This window comes from Lepus europaeus, chromosome 2 (genome assembly GCF_033115175.1).
Source record: "Lepus europaeus isolate LE1 chromosome 2, mLepTim1.pri, whole genome shotgun sequence".
Lineage (NCBI taxonomy): Eukaryota > Metazoa > Chordata > Mammalia > Lagomorpha > Leporidae > Lepus > Lepus europaeus.
This window is the reverse complement of record NC_084828.1, coordinates 55,010,818-55,029,226: the sequence shown is the minus strand read 5'-3', so window position 1 is coordinate 55,029,226 and position 18,409 is coordinate 55,010,818. Positions and strand designations below refer to the sequence as shown.

The 18,409-nt window shown below is 45.6% G+C and overlaps 1 protein-coding gene across 3 annotated transcripts in view; it reads right to left on the bottom strand.

Moving 5' to 3' along the window:
* The window catches only part of TMEM45A (transmembrane protein 45A), a 98,373-nt gene extending 80,222 nt beyond the window's left edge, over positions 1 to 18,151 (bottom strand). For 2 of the 3 annotated variants that reach the window (XM_062176321.1, XM_062176330.1), the window contains exon 1: positions 17,786 to 18,151. The gene's annotated coding sequence lies outside the window, so the exon portion shown is untranslated. The remainder of the gene's footprint in view (positions 1 to 17,785) is intronic. The other variant, XM_062176340.1, reaches the window with a different exon arrangement.
* Positions 18,152 to 18,409: the final 258 nt, after the last annotated feature.

The window sequence follows — 18,409 nt, the reverse complement described above, 5'->3', positions numbered from 1 at the left end:
GAAAGGAAAGGACAGAACAAAGTGTAGCTCACATCCCAGATCATTATGTGTTCTCTATTTGAACTTACTTTTGCCCAAGGCCCTGCATTCCAATTGCATCAGAGAAAATCAATGGACAAAGGAGAGATTGGAGTGGGTAGACACAGGCAGGGCCAGCAGACCTGGGACCTTGCAGGCCATGGTAAATATCTGGACTTCATTTTCAGTGCAATGGGAAACTACTGGAAGGTGTAGCAGACAATGAAGTGGCTTTTATTCGTATGTTTAAAGAATAAATCTGCTGCTTTGTGGTACCTGGTTTACAGGGGGCAGGAGTGAAAGTAAGGAGATCGTTTGGGCAGTGCTATTTAAACCATGGGCTGTGGACCAGAGCTGGCCTTCAAATTGTTTGTTACCCTCTACAGCACATACAGAAATTGAGAGGAAATGTTTGGAAAGTTTTTAACATTTTGAAGTCAGTTGACACTGCAGCTACTTCCAAGTTGGATTTTTCTCTTTTTTAAACAAAAATATCAGGTTGCAATAGACTGGGGAAAAAAGAATAAGCACTTGGTTCTGTTCTACACAATTTGAGACCAAATAGCAATAATTCAGGCAAGAGTGGCAGATGCTTGAATGAGGGTGGCTCAGGCACAGAGAACTGGGGTTTGACACTCTCAGGGTCATTATGACCAGTAAGAGGAATCGGGAAGCCAAGATGAGGACGTAAGCACCCCCAGTATGACCTCTGCCTCTGTTGGATCACACTACACCAGAGTATGTATCAACTATCTGAAAAGCAATAATGACATTGCTTCAGTCCTAAGTATGTTATTGGATGTGATATACATGTTAAGAGTGCAGACACTGATGTGAGACCATCCTGTGTTGAAATCCTGATTTTACCTCTGGAAGGTCTTAGATGAATTAAGGTAAGAACTCTGGGGGCCGGTGCTGTGGTGTAGTAGGTTAAGCCTCCACTGCAGTGCCAGCATCCCATATGGTCACTGCTTCAAGTCCTGGCTGCTCCTCTTCCAATCTAGATCTTCGCTAATGGACTGGGAAAGCAGTGGAAGATGGCCCAAGTACTTGGGCCCCTGTACTCACATAGACCAGAAAGAAGCTCCTGGCTCCTGGCTCCTGGCTTCAGATCAGCCCATCTCCAAACAATGCGGCCATATTGGCAGTGAACCAGCAGATAGAAGACCTTTCTGTCTGTCTCTCCCTCTCTCTGTCTGTAACTCTGCCTCTTAAATAAATCAATAAATTGGGGCTGGCGCTGTGGCACAGAAGGTTAATCCTCCGCCTGCGGCGCTGGCATCCCATATGAGCGCTGGTTAGTCCTAGCTGCTCCTCTTCCAAACCAGCTCTCTGCTGTGGCCTGGGAAAGCAGTGGAAGAAGCCCCAAGTGCTTGGGCCCCTGCACCCACGTGGGAGACCCGGAAGAAGCACCTGGCTCCTGGCTTCGGATCGGCGCAGCTCCGGCCATTGCAGCCATTTGGGGAGTGAACCAACGGAAGGAAGACCTTTCTCTCTGTCTCTCCCTCTCACTGTCCATAACTTAAAAATCTTAAAAAAAAAGAACTCTGAGCAGTGGCTGACATCTAATCAACAGCCTACGCCACTCTGTGAAGAAAGCAGCACTGCAGAGTCACGGCCCCCTGATTGCCGACCCCCGTGGAGTACGGGACAGTTGGCAAAGCCCCATCACAGCCGTTGCCTCCTGAATCCTCCCACGATGACACCCAGAAGTAGGGAGACACAGGCCCGATTTTCCAACAAGCAAAGTAAGGCTTGATAGGAAATCCTCCGATTGGCCAAGGGTGACTGGGCTGTGGATTCACCCATCTGCTCCCCCGGTGGACACAACCCATCCAAGAAGCCCCAGAAGCAAGAAGAAGAAACAAGCCACTCTGCCTCTGAGCAGCCCGTGCACACACAGGGAGCTCTGAGCAGCAGGAGGCAAAGAAACGCCAGGGAGCAGCGGTGACTGCTTAGTGACTGCTCACACGGAAGATGCCTCAACGGTCTCTGACTTCAATTTGCCCCATTCTTCCTCAACACAACCTTTTTTTCTCCTCCTCATAACTCTGTCTACTCAGTGCTCAATTACAACATGATTTTAGTGTGAGTATTCCTATAATTGTTTTCTTCTTTGCTAACATTTTAATATCATTAAATAGCCTTTATTTTTTTAAAATGCATGTGCCTCAAAGCTGTCCTAAAAGTACTTCTTACTACCACCTATCTATCTTCTTTGGCTTTTTCCTATCTCTTTTTAACAATTCCCAAAAATCATGAGCTGAGTTATTCTTGGCTTTTAGGAAGAAGAAAGACTCAAATAACTGGAGAAAGAAAAACCTGAGCTGAAGAAAGACTTTGGTCTTCCAACTGAAAAGACATAGAAAGGGAAACTGAGATGCTCAGAAAACAAAAGATTCATCCCTAGGTCTAGCATTCTGGAGTAGCAGGTTCAGCTTCTGCTGTGACTCCCGGCTGCTCTGCTTCCCACCCAGTTCCTTGCTCATGTGCTTAGGAAGGCAGCAGAGGATGCCCAAGTGCTTGAGATCTTGCCACCCATGTGGGAGATCTTGATGGAGTTCCAGGCTCCTGGCTTCAGACTGGCCATGCCCTGGCTCTTGTGGCCATTTGAGGAATGAGCCAGATGGAAGATATATCTCTCTTTCTCTGTCACTCAGCCTTTCAAATAAATAGATTAATCTTAAAGAAAAGATACTTAACTAAAGACATTACAATGAAATTGGAATGTTCTTCTTTTTTATATAAAGTGTGAAGGTAGTAATTTAAAATGTATTTGTAGGAGCCAGTGCTGTGGCTCAGCAGATTAAGCCCCGGCCTGCAGCACTGGCATCCTAAATGGGCGCTGGTTGGAGTCCCAGCTGCTCCACTTCCAATCCAGCTCCTTCCTAATGTGCCTGGGAAAGCAGTGGAGGATGGCCCAAGTCCTTGGGCCCCTGCATCCACGTGGGAGACCCAGAAGAAGGTCCTGGCTCCTGGGTTTGAGTCAACTCAGTTCCAGCCATTGCAGCCATCTGGGGAGTGAACCAGCAGATGGAAGACCTCTCTCTCTCTCTCTCTCTCTCTCTCTCTACCTGTTACTCTGTCTTTCAAATAAATAAAATAAATCTTTTTTAAAAAATAAAATAAAATGTATTTTTATATGAGGGATTGTATTTGTATACAAGGGATACCTTTTGAATTTTATGAAAGTAGTAAATAATGCCAACATTTCAATATTTTAACCTACTGTTTTAGATTCAGCGAAATCTCCCAGGAACTACTATGTCTAGTTTAGAAGAAATATTTATTTGAAGTTACATTTCTTTTTTCACTTCACTTCTTTTTTTTTTCACCATCTGATAGTATTTTTATTTTTTTCCCAGAAACTTCTTATTTAAGGAATACAAACCTCATGCTTTTCATAAATACAATTTCAGGAACATAGTGATTCTTCCCACTGTACCCACCCTTCCACCCACACTCCCACCCCTCTTCCTCCTCTCTCACCTATTCTCATTCTTATTATTTTAACTAAGATCTATTTTCAATTAACTTTATACACATACAATTAACTCTGTACTAAGTAAAGAATTCAACAAATTGCATGGAAAAAAAAAAAACTGTTTTCAACAGTCCAGACAAGGGCTGTTCAAGGTCATTGCATCTTGTTTTATTGATTTTACTTCTACAGATTACCTTTTAGGCACTCTATTAGTTACCACAGATCTGGGAGAACATATGTTATTTGTCCTTTTGGGACTGGCTTATTTCACTATTGACTCCTTTTTCTTGTATTTCACTTATTTTTCTTCTATAAAATTTAATACACATTACACATAATACTTTGTACTAGAAATGTAATTGATAGTGCACTCTGGGCAAGAGATAGACACAGTGTCTGTACAAGGCATGTGTTTATTGAGCCTGCCTTGTTAGTCTCAATGAGAAAACGGAATCACTCTACTTTGAGATCATTATCAGAAACTCAGATGCCTCCTCAGCACCTAGGTTACTAGGAGGAAAATAATCAGAGCATTGAGGGAACTTTGACTTTGAAAACAGTAAGGTTAATGGGAGCCTTCTCATAAATTGATGAGAAAAGAATCCACACTTTAGAAAAAGAAGGGAGTTTTCATGGGAATTCAGCTCCCAGGGAAGGGATTACCATTCAATTTATGTTTTTTAATTAGAACCTTAGGTAGAGCTTTCCTCCCACTGTGACAGCTTGGGGCCAGTTCTATGCCTGGTATGAAGGGCACCAGTATATCTGTGAGAGCTGTGACTTTCCACTGGGAAACCCATCCCACCAGACGAGTGGCTCTCAACCCATGCCAAGCATCTGACCAGAGAGCTTTTCACAGATGACTTGTCCTTGCGCCACACCTTCTGGAAGGGAATCTCCAGGGCTGGGACATGCACAGGTGTGTTTTAAGTAGCTCCACAGGTAACTTTGTTGCACACCTGAGGTCAGGTACCACAGCACTAGTAGGCAGAATTCTGCAGTGTGCTGTCTTTTTAAGAGCAGCAGGGAAGTTTAATGAAAAGAAGACTAAAATCAGAGAACTTTTCATATTCCTTATGTATTAGACAAGCAGCACAATTTACCTTTCTGCACATTAAATTCTTTGGGCATTTTACATTATTTTTCAAAAAATCAATTTTCTCATCCACTAAAGAGAATTCAGTAAAAATAATATATAATTGTTTAGAACATACAGCATGGTGGGCACTGAGAAGACAGACATGTCACTCACTTCCTTGCATTGGAAATGCCACCTGGTTCTTGTTGACCATTTTCTAAAACATTTCCCTCAAGAGAGAAATAAACTAGGCCACAGGGGATAGCAACATCTGTTCAGCACAGAGAAAGAAAGAAGGCATTTGCCTTTGGATCTGTCTCCATGTCAGGATAGTCAATAGCATCAGAGGGGGACAGATTGGTCACAAGTGGTGGGTGGAGGAAAGGACTCATTTGCTTCCAAAATTACACTAGAACATCTGAGTATTAGAATTCTTGGTGGGAACACTGAGTGCCAAGGAGATTGGGAGCAGAGGGCTCACAAAGCTAAGTCATCAGTCGAAGAAATAAACCTGGTTTGACACGTTTAGCCCAAAGTCACTGTCTCTTTCAGTGACAGTCTCTTTGCACACAAGTAAAAAACATCTTTTCATTTGAGTGCAATTGTCTGATCTTCACGATGAAATGTGCTCACAAGGATCTATACGTCTCAACCAACAGGTTTGACGAAGACAAGGAAGTAACTGGCAAGGAGGAGCTGAGGTCACTGACCCTTCCCTAAAATCTCACCTACTACATCAAAATCCTTCCCCCTTTTTGCATTATGGAAAACCACAGTTTCCAGTGCTGGCCAAAAACAACCAACATGGAGGTTGATGTTGTGATACAGTGGGTTAAGCCACCACCTGTAACATCTGCATCTCATATGAGTACTAGTTCAAGTCCCAGCTGTTCCACTTCCGATCCAGCTCTCTGCTAATGCACCTGGGAAAGCAGCGGAAGATGTGTATGCCCCGTCACCCTCATAGGAGACCTAGATGAAATTCTGGGCTCTTGGCCTCAGCCTGGACCAGCCCCAATGGCTGCAGCCATTTGGGAAGTGAACCAGTAGATGGAAAATCTCTTTTTCTCTCCCTCTTTGTCTCTCTCTATAACTTTGCCTTTCAAATAAATAAATAAATTCAAACAAAAAAAACCAATATGGTTGCTGACTGTGTCCCCTTGATGACCTATAACTAGCTGTAATATCATAATAAAATCATCATGGCTGACACTCCTACTCCCATTTTGTACATGACACCATGACACTTCCAAGACTTCCAAAAAAGGGGAAGGAGATGGGCAGTACTCAAACCCTGTCCCCAAATATTTCGCCCTATGAATATGCAAGTAAATCCCAGCCCAGACATCACACTCTATGTCTCCAGAGCACACAAAAGGATAACCTCAACCTTGGTTGGGTGAAACTCAAGCATGCCCACATTCCTTCCTGAGTGTGTACTTTTGCTTAGCTAACAATAAATCTTATTCCTCTGATATTGTTCACCTTCTTGTCTTTGAGTTCTTTCTTATATCAGAGACAAAAATATGGACCCAGCCATTCCATGACTTCCATGGTGAGCCAGCCAGGAGGTAGGTGAAAGCCTACTAAGAAACCAGATGGAGAATATTCCTCCCAACTTTCACTACCATTATGCTTGAGGATCTTGGTTTTGTTCTGTCTTTCTCTCTTTCACTCCGTTCTGACCCACCAAAAACTAGTTCTTCTTAACTGTGTCTGCTCCTTCCTGTGACAGCTGGAGGTGAGAGGGCCAAGAGCTGACACCATGCAGATTGGACTCCACTGGGTCCTGCATGAAGAAGGTACATAAGAGTTGTCGGGACTTGTTCCCAGGCTATGCAGAAACCACAGGATCCCCTTCTTTCTGTCATCATCTGGCCATAGACATTTTGTGTTGCCTGATTTCTCTTTTGTTTCCACCTTCTGAACCTCCAGTCTTTTTGCTCCTTTGCAATGAGAGTCCCCATAACATATCTTACCATCCTTACCAGTGAGTTTTTGGTTCCCATGAAGTAAGTCTCCATTGATACATGGCAAATCTGTCATCCTCTGATTCCTAAGAACACTTGCTGTCTCCGTGGAAAATCCTTTGGCATATGGCCACCCTCACACTCCTGCCTTCAATACCTATATGACCCCAACAGCCACCATTTATTTTGGAGTTCTGCTTTCTCCAGGATTTGTTACAGTGTTGTCATCTCCCATATCCATGGCAATGCCCAGAACAAGGGGTGTGGATATGACTGACATGGGCTCTAAGGCATACACCTTTCCAGAGTTTCTCCATCTTCCTCAAAAGAAGAACCCTCTACCTTTCAATTTCAGGATTATTTGAATAGTCATATTAAACTGCTACAGGCTGGATCTGAAAAGGCAAGCAAGCTACCACTTTGCTAAAACACTCAAGATGAGTCCTAAAATCTTTTGTGACCAAGTGCATACACACACACCCAACACTTCATAGAAAGCCCTAGGGATCACAGACACCTGGGCAAAATGAAGGAGCCCAAGAATGCTCAGATGCCTCAGGCTGTATTTGAGATCTGGGATGCCAGGTCTGAACTGGTCCACAAGGGGGCTCCCTGGGGATACTGGAGCTCTAAAGGACATGACTAAGATCCTCGTTCACCAGATCCAACGTGCTCCACTGACAGGGCTCTGAGCTATGACCCACTCCTTTTATGACCCACTCCTTTGCTTATCTTCCATTTTCTCTCCCTAGGTCATAAAAGAGGCTCTTTCGATCATGGGTAACCCCCCACCATGGCCCATGGACTTACCCCTTGGTTGCCTCGTTAAAATTAGGAAACATCTAAAGATGAGATGTTCTAAATAAGAAAAAGCTTATTTTATTTTGCAGCACTGTTTGGCCACCAAACAGGACCCTCAACTTTAACAATATCCTCTAACTTGATCTCTTCTCTAAGAAACAACAAAAATGGTAAGACATTCCTTACATTTGGCCCTTCATGACACTCTTCCAAAATCCCACCCTTAGGGGAAGCTGTGGACTCTATTACACCCACACACCCCTAGAAACACCAGATTCAAAAGAGCAGCAGATAATGTGCCTGGGGAAGTAACAGAGCATGGCCCAAGTATTTGGGCCCCTGCACCCACGTGGGAGACCCAGAAGAAGCTCCTGGCTCCTGGCTTCAGATCCACCCAGCTCTGGCATTGCTGCCATTTGGGGACTGAACCAGCAGATGGAAGATCTCTCTCTTCCTCTTTATGTCTCTTCCTCTTGCTCTGTAACTCTGCTTTCCAAGTAAATAAAATAAATATATTTAAAAATAAAATGGCAAACAAAAGGGCAGCAGATAGATACGGTGGATCCCACTATTGAGCTGTCCTCCACCATTCAGAGCTCATCCACATCAAGATCACCTTGACCCATCACTGGAACCATCGCAGGGAGTGATAAATCCTCCTCTATTCCCACAAGTCCTGATTCTCTCTCCCTCTCCTGCTAGCCCCTCACTTCCACCCTACAACATAATCTGCCCCCCTCTACCATAGAGTAGTCTGGCTAGAATCGCTTATAGTGGGATCTCCTTTTTTCTCTATAACTGACATCAATGTAAGCAAAAGTTAGGGAGGTTTCAGGCAGACCGTAGTAAATTTACTTGGATTTCAGGGACTAACTCTGACGTTCAACCTTATATGGGGTGATCTACACATTATCCTGTCTACTTCTTACAACCATGAAAAAAAATAATGGATCTGAGCCAAGACCCAGGCCCATGCTGAATCTTTGGGAGGCTCAGCAACCTAATTACTATGACATGGTAGCCCTGGCAGTCTCACAGATGGACGCTAATTGGAGTTACCAGCACGGCCATGATGATTCAAAGTGCTGAGGTCATACAGTGACCTGTCTAGTGGCTGGAATGAGAAAATGGATTGTAAAATTTACAAATTATGATAAAACCAGGGAGATAACATAAGAAGATAATTTAGCCTTATTCCGAGGATGAGGACTTTAAATGTCTACTGGGGGCAGCGTTGTAGTGTAAGTGAGTAAAGCTGCCATCTGCCACACTGGCATCCCATATGGGCGCTGGTTTGAATCCCAGCTACTCCACTTCTGATTCAGCTCCCTGTTAATGCACCTGGAAAAGCAGCAAAGTGCTTGGGCCTTTGCACCCACGTGGGAGACCTGGAAGAAGCACTGGACTCCAGGCTTTGGTCTGGCCCAGCCTGGGCCATTGCAGCCATTTGGGGAACAAAGCAGTGGATGGATGATCTCTCTCTCTCTCTCTCTCTCTCTCTCTCTCTCTCTCTCCCCCTGCTTCTCCCTTTTTCTTTATCTGCCTTTAAAATAAATAGAATAAATCTTAAAATAAAAAGTCTACTAACATAGACCCTAGCTCTCCTGATGAACATGTTTTATTTGGTATACAATTCAACAGCCATCCCTAAATATTTTCTTTTTTTTTTTTTTAATTTATTTGACAGATAGAGTTACACAGTGAGAAAGACAGAGAGAAAGGTCTTCCTTCTGTTGGTTCACCCCCCAAATGGCCGCTACTGCCAGAGCTACACCGATCTGAAACCAGGAGCCAGGTGTTTCCTCCTGGTCTCCCATGCGGGTGCAGGGCCCAAGGACCTGGGCCATCTTCCACTGCCTTCCCGGGCCACAGCAGAGAGCTGGACTGGAAGAGGAGCAACCAAGACTAGAACCCAGCACCCATATGGGATGCTGGCGCTGCAGGCAGAGAATTAACCAAGTAAGCCACAGTGCCGGCCCCCATCCCTAAATATTTTCTTGGAGGAAACTCCAGAAACTGGCAATGGGACCCCATATTCCCAAGAACCATATAAAACCCATAAAAATCATTTGGTCTGTCCCTGTCAAGGTGACTGCAGAGAGGACTAGAAATTCAACAAACCCACAGCAGGCCAATTTTAAGTTGATAATTTGTATACCCTGCAAACGATATTGTAAGTACTCAAAATGTCCCTTGTCAAAAACCAAAAATTTTCCCCAACCCTGAAAACATTCTAGAGATCAACGGGCACCAATGGCTAACAGGAAGACTTCTTACTACATATCAGATTTCTCCTTGTAGATTTTCCAGAGGTGTTCTCCAGGTATGCCAAGTCCTTAACCTAGATACTTTCTGTAAAGATCACACAGCAGGTCTACTCCAGTAGAAGTGATCTACAAGATGAACCTCTGGACAACCCAGATGTTGAATGGTTCATTGATCATAGTAGTTTCATGAAGGAAGAGATTAAAAAGGCAGGATATGCCATAGTAGGTCTCACTCAAGTTGTGGAGGCCAAGGCATTACCACCCAATATTTCAGATCAAATGGTCAAACTCAGATTAGATTAGAGGCTCAAAAGTGGGGAAAGGGGCTGGTGCTACGGTGCAGTGGGTTAAGCTGCTGTCTGAAGCACCAGCATCCCATATGGGCACCAGTTCAAGTCCCAGCTACTCCACTTCCCATCCAGCTCCCTGATAATATGTCTTGGAAAGCAACCGAAGATTCCCAAGTTCTTGAGCCCCTGTACTTATGTGGGAGACCTGGAAGAAGCTCCTGGCTCCTGACTTCAGCCCGGCCCAGACTTGGCCATTGCAGTGATTTGGAGAGTGAACCAGAGGATGGAAGATTCGTTCTCTCTCTCTCTTTCTCTCTTTCTCTCTCTCTCTCAGTCTCTTCTTCTCTCTGTAATTCTGACTTATAAACAAACAAATAAATCAATCTTTTAAAAGTGGAGAAAGACAGAGACTCAATATTTAAAACAAGCCGGCGCCACCGTAGCTCACTAGGCTAATCCTCCACCTGCGGCGCCCGCACCCCGGGTTCTAGTCCCGGTCGGGGCGCTGGATTCTGTCCCGGTTGCCCCTCTTCCAGGCCAGCTCTCTGCCTGCGAGTGCAGTGGAGGATGGCCCAAGTCCTTGGGCCCTGCACCCCATGGGAGACCAGGAGAAGCACCTGGCTCCTGGCTTTGGATCAGCGCGGTGCGCCGGCCGCAGCACACCGGCCACTGCGGCCATTGGAGGGTGAACCAACGGAAAAGGAAGGCTTTTCTCTCTGTCTCTCTCTCTCATTGTCCACTCTGCCTGTCAAAAAAATACATTTAAAACAGACTCCAAATACACTTCCCTGATGCTATACACTTTTCTCATGTGTGATCCCTCCAGACAATTTGGAAAAAAGAGGACTACTGACTGCAAAACAATTCACCCATTAAACGTGGCCAAGAGCCATCAGATAACTTTGGAACCTCAAGAGGTGGCTGTTATTCATTGTGGCCAAGCTAAGTTGACACATTTTAGGTGAGTGGGTAAACAGAAGGTGGTAGGGGCTGGCACTAATGCATTGCAGGCTAAACTTCCATCTGTGGTGCTAGAATCCCATATGCGTGCCAGTTCCTGTCTGAGCTGCTCTTCTTCTGGTCCAGTTCTCTGCTTATGGCCTGGGAAAGCAGCGCAAGATGGTCCTGAACCCCTGTGGGAGACCCAGAAGAAGCTCCTGTTTCCTGGCTTTGGATCGGCGCAGCTCTGGCCATCGCAGCCACTTGGAGAGTGAACGAGAGGACGGAAGACCCCTCTCTCTGTCTCTCCCTCTCTCTATCTGTAACTCTACCTCTCAAATAAACAAATAAAATACTTTCTTTTAAAAGTGGCAGATGTATACAGTGGAATATGATTCAGCCTTCAAAGAAGATGAAAATCTGAGACATACTGTAATATGGATGGACCTTGAAGAAATCACACTAAATAAATAAAATAAGCCAGATAAAAGGAGATACATTTTATTATTGCACTCTTGTGAGGTACGTAGAGTAGTCAAATTCACAGAGACAGAAAGTAGGACGCTGGTTGCCACACTGGAGGCTATGGGAAGTTATTGTTCAATGGATGTGGAATTTCAGTTTATGATGAAAAAGTTTTGGGGATGGAGGGAGGTGATGCTTTCACAATACCAATAATGTACTTAATGCCACTAAAGTATATATGCAAACATGGTTAAAATGGTAAATTTCATGTCATATGTAAATATTTTACCACAATAAAAAAAATGGCTTACCTACCTATAGGCTTTACTAAGAGGCATACACCATGCTACACGCTTTGCGTGGATTTCCACACGTAATGCCTTCAGGATTCTCATTTTACCAGTAACACAGAAAATACTAGAGAAAGTGACTTGCTCAAGGTCACATTGCTGAGTCAGATCTGAAATTCAAAACCTCACACTTGACTCCACAATCTGCATGATTATTCACTTGTACTGGAAAAAATGGTGATTACATTAAGATGATGCGGTGAACAGCTAATTAAAATATTCTTAAATTTTTAAAAGTGTTTTAATATTTATTTATTCATTTGAAAGGCAGAGAGAGAGAGATCTTCCATCCGCTCGTTCACTTCCCAAATGGCCACATCAGCCTGGGCTGGACCAGGCTGAAGCCAATAGCCAGGAGCTTCTTCCAGGTTTCCCACAAGGGTGCAGGGGCCCAAGGTCTTGGACCATCTTCTACTGCTTTCCTAGGTGCATTAGCAGGGAGCTGGATTGGAAGTGGAGCAGCTGTGACTTGAATCAGTTCCCATATGGGACTCCAGCATTGCAGGCAGAGGCTTACCTTTCAAATGCCACAGTGCCGACCCTTAAATTTTAATTTTTTTTTTTTAATTTTTGACAGGCAGAGTGGACAGTGAGAGAGAGACAGAGAGAAAGGTCTTCCTTTTTGCCATTGGTTCACCCTCCAATGGCCGCACTGCGCTGATCCGATGGCAGGAGCCAGGTGCTTATCCTGGTCTCCCATGGGGTGCAGGGCCCAAGGACTTGGGCCATCCTCCACTGCACTCCCTGGCCACAGCAGAGAGCTGGCCTGGAAGAGGGGCAACCGGGTAAATTTTAAATATTTATTTATTTTATTCGAGAGGCAAAATGACGCCGAGAGAGACAGAGTTTCCATTCACTGTTTCACTTCTCAAACGTCCACAACACCCAGGGATGAGCCAAGCCGAAGTCAGAACTCCATCTGGGTGGCCCACAAGGCTGGCAGGAACTTGGGCCATCACCTGCCACCTCTCAGGCGCATTAGAGGCAGGACTCAATCCTAGGTATTCCAATATAGGATGCAGACATCCCAAGCAATGGCTTAACCTACTGCACCACAATGCCTGCCCCCAAATTACATTTTAAAGTTGATTTAATACACTATAAATTTAAAGCATGAGTTCCCTAAAAGATGTCCAATCCAAACTGAGTATGATTAATAACTGTAATGTTTTGAAATACAGCCCTATGTTGGCCTTCACGGTGAGAAGTTCTTATACCAAACCCATGGCATCTCCAGAAACAAGATGAAAAACCAGACTGCTTAAGAAATAGGAGTAGAGGGGCCAGCACTGTGACCTAGTAGGTTAAGCCTCTGCCTGTGGAGCCAGTATCCCATACGGGCACACAGTTTGTATCCCACCTGGTTCACTTCTGATCTAGCTCTCCACCTATGGCCTGGGAAAGCAGTAGAAGATAGGCCAAGTGCTTGGGCCCCTGCACACCCACAAGGGAGACCCGGAAGCTCTCTCAAAGAAATAAATAAAATCTTTTAAAAAGGAAGGAAGGGGGTCAGCACCATGGCTCACTTGGTTAATCCTCCGCCTTCAGTGCCAGCATCCCATATGGGCGCCAGATTCTAGTCCCGGTTACTCCTCTTCCAGTCCAGCTCTCTGCTATGACCCAGGAAGGCAGTGGAGGATGGACCAAGTGCTTGGGCCCCTGCACCCGCATGAGAGACCAGGAGGAAGCACCTGGCTCCTGGCTTCGGATCTGTGTAGCTCGAGAGAGAGAGAAAGAGAGAGGGAGAGAGGAAGGAAGGAAGGAAGGAAGGAAGGAAGGAAGGAAGGAAGGAAGGAAGGAAGGAAGGAGAGAGAGAGAAAGAAAAAGAAAGAAAGAGAAAGAAAGAAAGAAAGAAAGAAAGAAAGAAAGAAAGAAAGAAAGAAAGAAAGAAAGACAGACAGACTAGCAGTAGAATGTTTACCTGGCATCTGCTCCACTTACTCTAAGTCTTAGGACACTACATCATTTCTCTATTTTTTTTTTTAATTAAAAAAAAAAAAAAACTATGCCCACAAGTTCCTTTTTCAAAGGGGACAATCATTCAACTAACACATACTGTCTAGTGTAAGTCCAGGCACTATGAGGGGATCGTGTTCAAACCTGACTGATGAAAAAGGGGACTGCGACAGTAGAAGACCTGGCTGAGGACGTTGGATTTCAGTCTCAAAGCATCTTCAAGTTCCCCCATCCCCTTAAGGTGTGCAATAAAGCTTTTTGACCTCAAAAAAAAAAATCACGAAAAGGCAAAGTGCATACCTAGATTGAAACCCATCTCATAAACAAGGAAATTGTTTCCTGTCTCCATGTGGAGTGCAAGTCACTGACAAGGCTTAGGTTGATATTCTGGACTCTGCCTGTATATTTTATCAATTCAGTCCCTTCAATGTGCCCCTGCCTCCAGGGATCCTCTTCCCATGGACTGCTTGACTGTCAGCACCACAAGCAACATCGGCAGCCATAGCTGCTCACACACGAAGGCAATGCAGACTCATGGTTTGGGCTCTGGATTTGGTCGGTCTGGGTCTACACCTGTCATTTGTGTACCGTGCAATCTTAAGCAAATATCTTATCCTGCCTATGTCTGAATCCTCATCTATAAAACCAGAACACACATAACCTTTACAGGGTGCTGTGAGGATGGCATCAGTTATGACATGCAGGGGGCTGGCACTGTGGCGCAATGGGTTAAAGCCCAAGCCTGCAGTGCCAGCATCCCGTATGGGCACCAGTTCGAGTCCCAGCTGGTCCACTTCCAATCCAACTCTCTGCTAATATGCCTGGAAAAGCAGCAGAGGATGACCCAAGTTCTTGAGCCCCTGTACTCATGCGCGAGACCTGGAAGAAGCTCCTGGCTCCTGGCTTTGGATCAGCTCAGCTCTGGCTGTTGTGGCCAATTGGGGAGTGAACTAGCAGATGAAAGACCTCTCTCTCTCTCTCTCTCTCTCTTCCTCTACCTCTCTCTGTAACTCTTTCAAATAAATAAAATAAATCTTTAAAAAAAGAATGTACTCTCAAAAAAGTTTTTAAAAAAAGACAGGCAAAACACTCAGAAGTAGCTCTGCCATGTATTAAGTGGTCAGTAAATATTAGCCATAGATGTATCAAACAGCCATCTGCCAGCAACAGATTGTTCCAGGGGTGCAGTGGGGGTGAATGATCATCCAAGAGAGAAACTATCTCAAAGATCATTTCACAGATGATGGCACAGAGACCCATAAAGGCTCAGCATCTTGCCTGAGGTCTTACAGGTGAGCAGCAGCAGAGCAAGGACACAGCCCAAGGCCATAGCCCCGTGCCCTCAAGGAAGAGAACTCCAAACTGACCCTCCACTCAGTAACTGTAAATTATAAAGTTATAAGCAATAACACATGAATAGACAATTCTATCAGCATGATGAAAAGGACTACTGTGCATATACTGTGTCTATATGGGGACAGGGAGGGTTGTAGCAATCACGTCTGTGGGGCCAGGGCTATGGTATAGTAGGATAAGCCTCTGCCCCGCAGTGCCGGCATCCCAAACGAGTGATGGTTCAAGTCCTGGCTGCTCCTCTTCTGATTGGCCTGGGAAAGCAGTGGAAGATGGCTCAAGTGCTTGGGCCCCTGCACCTGCATGGAAGACCCAGAAGAAGCTCCAGGCTCCTGGCTTCTAGCCACTTGGGGAGTAAACCAGTGGATGGAAGACCTTTCTCTCTGTCTCTCCCTCGCCCTGTCTATAACTCTACCTCTCAAATGAATAAAAAAACTTTCCAAAAAATATCACATCGATGTCAAAGACTTTAGGGTGTGGCCTACTAACGAGAAGTAACATGAATAATAGCTTGAAGCACCAAACTCCTTAAGAGAAGCTCCAAGACAGTCAACACAGACTGAGTCCAAAGCATGGGGCCCAGGCTTGTTGTTCAGTGCCTCCTGCCCAACCTGCAGACCTGGAGCGAAGATCACAGAAGTAGAGGAACAAGAAGTGGCGAGAAGACACCAGAGATGGACCATTCCAGAAACACCACCACGACATAACTACTGCCAGCCAGTTCAGCTCACTATCTCGCACCAATTAACCTTTCAAGCTTCTCTTTTCCAACCTGACATCCATGTTCTCCTTTCACACCTCTCTCAGTTTGCTCCCACTAACCTACCATAGATCAGTGTCCCAGGGTCCCCAGGATAGCTCACACTTCCCAACCACAGTGCCGTTGTCCCTGCTTCCCCTTCCTCCTAGAATGCTGCTGCTCTAGACTCCCTTTCCCCACCCCCAACCAAAGCTCTACAGCAAAATTCTTTCCCAGAAATGCCAACCATTCCATGAAGTCATCCTAGATAAGAGGATCTTGATTCATCCTCTGCCCTCCTGGAACCTACTAGATCTTTCTCTTTTTTAAAAAGATTTATTTATTTTTTACTTGAGAGAGTTACACAGAGAGAGGAGAGGCAGAGAGAGAGAGAGAGAGGTCTTCCATCTGATGGTTCACTCCGCAATTGGCCGCAACGGCTAGAACTGCGCTGATCTGAAGCCAGGAGCTTCTTCCGGGTCTCCCACATGGGTGCAGGGGCCCAAGGACTTGGGCCATCTTCTACTGCTATCCCAGGCCATAGCAGAGAGCTGGATCGGAAGTGGAGCAGTCGGGACTAGAATTGGCACCCATATAGGATGCTAGCGCTTCAGGCTAGGGCGTTAACCCGCTGCGCCACAGCGCCAGCCCCCCCACTAAATCTTTCTAAGGCACTAGATCACGTCTACCTCATTCCCCATTCAAGGCTTTCCTTTCTAGCCTCACACACTGCCTGGCCAACAACTGGTCAGCACTCAGCAACTACTAACTGTCAGAGTAGTGGTTACAATGGAGGCAGAGGGAGCTGGGAAGGAAGGCAATAGCAGCAGATTTATCTGAGCCAGAACTGGGCTGAGCGTTTAGCAGGTTAACGAAAGTCCTCAAGTCAGCCTCATGAGGTAGGTGCTGTTATTATTAGCACATTATTGAGAAGGCAACAGAACACTGCTCAGTGGAGGAAGCACACCACCTTACATACAAGGCAACTGAGGCACAAATGACAGAGTAACCTGCCCAAGCTTGCACCGTGAGTTGCCAATGGAGCCAGTCCAGCAGCTCTTTATATTGCGTCTCGGCAACACTGTCCTGTGTAACCTCGTATCCCCGAGAATCACTTCAGCTGTCCTACCTCCTTGTATGCAATGCCTTTCTGAATCAAAACCATTACCAATTATTTCTCCTGGTTCCCACCTACTGCTTCTGAGCTAGAAGTTAAAGATCAATTATGGCCAGATCTCCCATGACAGTAAAAACCGTGTGACAAAAGTCTCAAGTCCAGAACATTGCTTCAACAGAGGGAATTAGAGATGTATCGGGGGAATGGGGCTTGGCCCATTCACTAGCTCAACATTTTCCACCATTCCATTTCTAAATCCTGAAATATAAGCCAGAACAATCTGCAAGCACACACATATAACAATCACACTGAACACTATTTTGATAGGTTGGTTATGTATACACAAGTGAACTTTCACATGTCTGATGTGTATTGTTATCATAAAGGAATTTGCATATACCACTATAGAAAGAATATAGGAAAGAGATATCTGGACTTTACAATTACATTCAAATTAAAGTGGAAACTGCAACAGTTATCTAAGTAATTCAGATTTCTAATAATATTAAAGATCTTATGAACAGAAGAAAAGCTGTGTTAACTCAGAATGAGCCACATAATTTTCTCAGTCCTCCATCAAAACAGTCAGGGGCGTGGGGTAGATAAGAATTTCCTCCGCACAAATGTATACAATGCTCTCCCAGAAAGAAAATAGAGAAATGCACCAGTAGTCAACTTAGGAGTTAGGAACAGCTTATAACAGGATACTAGGCAAATTTCAGTTTCCAGACAACTTTAATACCAAAAAAAAAAAAAAAAAAAAAAAAAAAAAAAAAAAACCTAGCAACCCAAAAGACGAAATTAAATTAAAATGTTCGCAAAACGGAAGAGAGGGAAGGTAAAGGGTGCCAGCAAGAGATTTTTCTCCCCTTAATGAAGAGAAGGCTGGCGAGACCGCAGAGACACAGGAGAGGAATCACAGCTGGAGAAAGACGTTCAGCACGTATCCAAAACTTACCCAACTTGGTCTGTTTACTCAACACCTTATTTTTCCCACTTCTGCCAGTTTAAAACCAGGCAGCGGCTGGGCTTTTGTTGCTGCTGCTTCTGTCCTTTTGATCCCAGCGCCCCATGAAAATTAAACTGGGTGTTGGATGGGACCTGGCCCCGTCTCGCATTAGGGGGTGTGGAAAAGTTTGGAGCTTGGGTCCCTGGTGGCCTCTCTGGGACAATGAGTAAATAAGAAGTGGCCACAAGGAAAGGACGTGGGGGACGTGCCTTGCTGACGTCGGGTCCGCGAAAGGGCCGCACAGTTTCTCAGCACAGCTGTCCAGATGTGCTTCATCTGGTCCCCCCGCGGGGCATGAGCCTGGGCTGCCGCGGCTGGCAGACGCCCCCGCTCATTGGTGGCCGCCGTTTCTCTCTCGCTGTCGATTGGCCCGACGGCCCGCCACTCCCGCCGGCCGCGGGCCTGCCCCCGCCCGCCGGGCCAGCTCGCCCCATCCTCGAAAGGAACCTGGAAGTGCAGCGCCGGCGCTGATGTGGCACTGGGCGGCGGCGGCGGGCCCACCGTGGGCCCCTGGGCCGAGCGAGGGTGGCTCGACACCTAGAGCTTGCCCCTGGCCTGGCCTCTTAGGCTAGC